Genomic DNA, 5,911 nt, shown 5'->3' on the forward strand with positions numbered 1-5,911 from the left:
TTTTTTGATCAACAATGACCTGTCTCTTTGAAGAGGCAATCAAGAAGTTACTGGGGGCCTCGTTCCCATACAGGGAGAACCTGCTTTTGGTAATAGTTTGCTGAGGCTTATTGGCTGCCCTGCCTCTGGGATCTGCAGAAATCAAGCTTAGGCCTTGCTCTTTGGGATGCTTCCAGCCAATGTCTGTGCACAGCAATGGTACCAGTGAGGGGCTGCTCTTGTCTAGTGCTGGCCCCCGACAGACACTCTTGATCATGGGGTTTCCCATTGACCTAGTCAAGACTGTCTGCTCTTCCTTCACAATCTTCTTTCCTCTCCTCTCCTGTCCTCTCGGACCTATATTGTAGTCTGAAGTCTCTCTCCCCACAACTCTTTATCTTTCTCATACATTTTGCCCCCAAAATCTCTTACATTTCTCCCCCAAAATCTCTTACATTTCTAATTCTGTCATGGTGTCTGCTTCTCTGAAAACCTGAATTAACATACATGCTCTAGTAATTTTTACAACTTTCAACAGTCACCATCAACAGAGGTGCTTTTGCAAATGAATTGTTTACTCTGACCATTTTGTTTAAGTTTAAAGTGTCTAGGTTTCATTTATTTATTTACTTACTTACTTACTTACTTATTTAGAGATGGGGGTCTCCCTCTGTTGCCCAGCCTGTCCTTGATCTACTTGCCTCAACCTTCCAAGTGCAGGGACTGTAGACACACATTACCATGCCCAAGTTGTCTCTCTACTTTTGTCAGAGCAGTTTGCAAAATATTTCTTTTGATTTCTACTCCTTTATTAGCTGATTCTCCTGGATTCTTAGGAAGTTTCTGGAGAAGCACAAGCGTAAACACATGCATAAATATTAGAGTCATTCTGATTCCCAGTCCCCCAACCCACCCCTTGTACTTTGCCTATCTCTCCTCCCTGGAGCCCACTGTCTCCCCTGGTTCAACCTGATGACCTAAGTTGAGGGTTGTGGCCTCCTTTCTCTTGTGGCCCTGGCCATTCTCCTTAGTCATCTCATCATCCTACCCTAAGACATCCTTGTTCTGCCCTGTGATCTAAACCCTTTGGGCCTCACCCCTGCTTAGCACTTTCCTGGACAGCTCCCTGAATACCTTCCTATAAATTCTAAATCCATGGGCATTGCCTGCTGTCCCTTCATGCAGGATGACCTTACATGTACTCCTCTCCCCAACCTTGAGATTTCTGTTCAAGCAATACTAAATCTCTCGAGGTTTTCAGATTGTGTCATACAGAGGACAAAATAAGGATTTGCCTTTGTTAACAATTTCAAAAAGAAATACGTTTCCCTTTTTAATTTTATGAAATACATAAGAAATATTTAAGAAAGTCCTCTGCCTGTGCTCTCTCTATTTCCCAAAAGAAAGGAAAAGTCGTCATGGTGGAGAAGTGGCAGCTGCCACCAGGCAACACCACAGGCTGGCCTGTGCTCAGGAGAAAACACTACCACTCATCTTCAAGGTTACCAGTAGCTTACACACTCAGTACACTTCACTAGCAGCAGATAATAGAAATGATCCTTGAAAATACATTCTTGGCCTGAAATCAACTCAGGTTTATGTGGAAAAACACACACATTTTGTTGAAGATAAGCTGTTTTTCAGAACTCGATATTGGGGGAAACTTTTAAAACTTATTATCAGGAAATACTTTCAAACAACTAACAAACTTTTAATGAAATATTTCTGATTTTGAAAAGTAGTACTTAAGAAAGGTCTAATCTGAAAATTTCTAATTAACATGTTGTTTTTCAGTAGCCACTATCTTTCAACTGATAATATTAATGTTCATAGAAAGAGAAATGGAAAAGGGTTATTTGTGTTGCCTTGACACTGGGAAGTGCCTTCAGGTCAAGATCTGGAAGGGGAAGAAATGAAAAACTATGAATTAATCAGTGTCTTCAGAAAGCACGTGTTGCGAGGTCTAGGACAGCCCCAAGATGTCAGGGATATGTGGTGGGATTCAAGGCACATTGTTATCACCTCATTTTAAAGCAAAAGAAGAGATTGACTTCAACAACATGAAGAACTCACTGACCCTCTCCTCAATGAGACTAGTGAAAACTTTTATGTATATTCATTTGTATTTACATATCTCCATTTAAGGCCTCTGAAAATAGTCCTGAGGGCAAAGAACAAATGAAGAGCTGTTCAGAACATCTATGAAAATTCAGTGAGAAACATGAGGGTCTGAGGTATTTAAATCTAGACTGCCCTCAGATGGGCAGTGATTCTACTCTGGGCTGCTGTAACCAAGAGCCCAGGCTCCCTTTCCCCTCACTCAGCACCCGGATGGAGGGCTTTCTCTCCAGGAGGAACAGGACCTCAGCATCTGATCCTATCCCCAGCTACGTCAATGAGACCAACTCCTGAGCAGGTGAGATGGAGCATGGGGTTACCCTGCTTCTGCACAGCCGTAGCTCATGGAAGGGAAGCTCACTTTATGCACAACTCACTGAGAATACTGGAGCCCTGCTCACTCTTGCCCTGGCTTGTGGGACAGTGGTTCCATTCCAGGGGAGTAGGCAAGGCAAGAAGGCCTGAAGCTATACCCTCCTTCTAACAAGCACATAACTCCAATAGGGTTTCACTCAGAAAGAAGCTCACCACCGTCTTCAGTCTCATATCCACAGCTCTGTCTCAGAGATCTGCCTCGGTAGAGAAATAAGCCTTAAAACAGCTTCTGATCTCAAAGAACTGACTTTGAACAGAGAGAATAAAGAAGTCTGAACCTATAGGTGTTGTTAAGACCAAGGATTTGTGATAAAAGGCAAGCGGGAGGTTCAAGATAGAGGTAAAATTTTGATCTCTGCCACTGCAAAACCAAACCAAAGAAAGAAAGAGACAAACAAACAAACTTTGACCAACATTTTTTCCCACCTGTGCTAGAGATTGAACCCAGCCCTCTCATCCCCCTGGCCAGCATCTCGATTTCTTGATAGCAACATTGTGGAAAAAACCAAGTCACAATCACTCAGCTATATCACCTCTGGATTCCTCTCCCACATACCATGAGACAGTAAATGTTTATTGTTTTAAGCAACTGAATTTTGGAGTAATTTATTGAACAGCAAGATAGATATGCAAATAGTGAATACAAGTGTGTGTATACATGCATAAATAGGTGTGTGCATGGCTTCTGAGGCAACATCAAGGTCTTTTTAAAATTTTTTTTTCTTTTTTAGTTGTAGATAGACACAATATCTTTATTTATTTTATGTGGTGCTGAGGATCGAACCCAGTGCCTCACGTGCGAGGCAAGCGCTTTACCACTGAGCTACAACCCCAGCCCAACATCAAGGTCTTTTATGCAGGAAAGATATACAGCTTGAGGTCTCACATCTATTTTTCACTTTTGAGAATTTGTCATGCCATGGCCTTGGATCTGTCAAAGGTTTTGGAAGGCCAGCACCTGATTGTTTAGCACAGTATAAAATAGATTCACTTTTCTGGGCAGACTCACCTGAACCAGACTTAGGAGACTAATATGGCAAAATTAATGCTAGCTAATTAATTTATAATAAAACACAAAATAATCATGCTGATCAGAATACCAGAACATTTGAGTCTCTGTGATGAGTACGTCTTTCTCTGAAGGCAAAATTAAATGCCCAAAAATAAGTAGATGTTACATGAACATAGAACAATGGGAGCTTAATAAAGGCTTCAAATGTTTCCTGCCAGCAGGTTAACGCTCACCCTCGGGATCACTTCATTAGCTGAATCAGATACCTTGACAACTACTGGCTACAACTCGATATGTCTCTCTCTGCCCCAGGATGGACTCATCAGTGGGCTTGGCAATTCCCCAAACCACTGGGCTAAGTCTCCTTCCTTTTCTGGCTGGTCACTGGCCAACTTTTCATGTTGTAACTCTAGTTTTCTAAACTACTATGATGACCAACCCCTCTTTATAATGAGAGATTTTTTTTTTTTTTTTTTTGGGTGGGTTCATACATAGATCAGGTCATAGTCTCCTCTTGCTGGCATCTTTAAAGTAAATTAAAACAAAGTATTTTTAATGGGTAACTATATGAAGTGATGGTTATGTTACTTGGCTCAATTGTGGTAATGATTTCATAAAGTATATGTATGTCAAATCATCACACTGTACACCTTAAATATATACTTTTTTTTTTTTTACTTTTAGTCATGCCCCAATAAAGCTAGAAACAAAGGACTTATTATGAGTCAGACATCTACCCAAGAACTTACTAATTCATTATCTCAATCTTGAGTAGCAGATACTGGGCATAGAGGCTGCAATAATTAGCAAAACAGACAAAAAATCCTGATGTCACAATAACCTGACATGGGGACTTTGCCTAGAATACTTCATTCCCTTATGTAATGATGTCCAAGCTCTCCTTCCTATGACTATAAAATATAGAAATAAATAAAGTTGTCTTCCTGTAATCAGTTTATGAAATGATTGAGCTGACTCTATGCTCTTTTGATTTTACTCCATGAAGTTGTTTGGTAGAATCATTAAAACCACAACTTGTTCTTCATGCTAAGGTAAGGTCAAGAGAGGCATGATGGATATTGGGTAAGTAGGAACATGGAAGGGGACTAAATAAGATTCTTTAGGTATATTTTGTCAGTTTTGTAAAACTCTGCAAAACCTTCTCATCCTTAGATGGGTAGGGCAGCAGGGATAACTTGGAAATGTTAGAAAATTCTGCCTTCCTCCTGTGAAGGTCTATCATTATTCTCTGCCTCACCCATAGGGACAGTCCTAGCAAGGGTGATAGTCAAGTTGTTCTGAGTATAACAATATATAGAAAAATCCTCACTACCACCAGTCACAATTCTTTGCCTCTTCTCCCTTTTAAGCTTCCTTAAGTGTCTGACATTTTTTTTTAAGGTGGGAAAAATAGGCAAAATTTAGCCATTCTGAAATTTTGATTGTATGATTCCTTGTTATTTTTAGGATATGTTCTTGTTCTAATTAACAAAGCTGTAGTTAAAATAGAAGACCCTGTCTTTCCTCAAAGCACCTTGAATTCTGCCCTTAGAACCTGGTCCTCTTTCTTAGGATCATGTATAAGCTCATGGCAAGCCAGAGAACGTGGAAGCAAGCTACAGAGATTAGTTGTTTTCTGATAATTTTGTTTTCATGCAAGGTCAGTAGAAAACTGTGGAAGGCTTTAAACTGGGAAAAACCAAAAATAATGTCTGCATTTCTGAGCTATCTTTTTTGTTTGCTGTGTGGAGAAGAACCAAATGAGAGGCCAGACAACCAATGAAATAGTTGTTACTTGCAGTGATCTGAGGATAAAGGCTGGTAACATGTATTAGAGATATGGATGGGAAGATGAGAAAGCAAGGATTCTTGAGATATTTGATGGTGCCCAGCATAATTTTAGGCTATTTACCACGGAGAGACAGAGAAGAACCAAGATAGCACTTTTTGCCTGGAGCAACAAAATGGATGTTGAAGCCAATACTGGGAAGGAAGCTTAAAGAAGATTATGTTGAATGGACATGCTGAATTTGAGGTAACTTTGGGACACTGATTCGATAAAATGACCAATAATCACATTAGTTTAAGTATTAAATCCTTCCAGAAGCTCACCATTCCCGAGAAACACAAATTTCTTTTCATTTTGGTTTTGTTTTATGTTTTGGTGAAGGGTTGGAACCCCGGGGTCTTGTGCAAGCAGACTTAGCTGCCACTTAGCTGTACTCTCAGTTCCTCAAATTTCCTAACAAGACTTAAAATTTACATTTTTTGCTGGATCTCTCCCAGTTGCCCAGTCCAAACTGAAATTTAGTTCCTTAAAAGGGTAATGCCGTCTGCAATCTCAGGGACTGTGGCCAAACTGTTTCTCAGGAGGAAGTGGAGAAAGAGAAGCTCTTGCATATTTTGTCCCATAACATCCACCATCTG

General features: G+C 40.3%; 1 pseudogene; it reads right to left on the reverse strand.

Annotated features, from left to right (window-relative positions):
* Window positions 1–1,349: 1,349 nt before the first annotated feature.
* Window positions 1,350–1,555, reverse strand: LOC125611850 (annotated as a pseudogene).
* Window positions 1,556–5,911: the final 4,356 nt, after the last annotated feature.

The sequence above is a fragment of the Marmota marmota genome, unplaced genomic scaffold (assembly GCF_001458135.2).
Source record: "Marmota marmota marmota unplaced genomic scaffold, marMar, whole genome shotgun sequence".
Classification (NCBI taxonomy): Eukaryota; Metazoa; Chordata; class Mammalia; order Rodentia; family Sciuridae; genus Marmota; species Marmota marmota.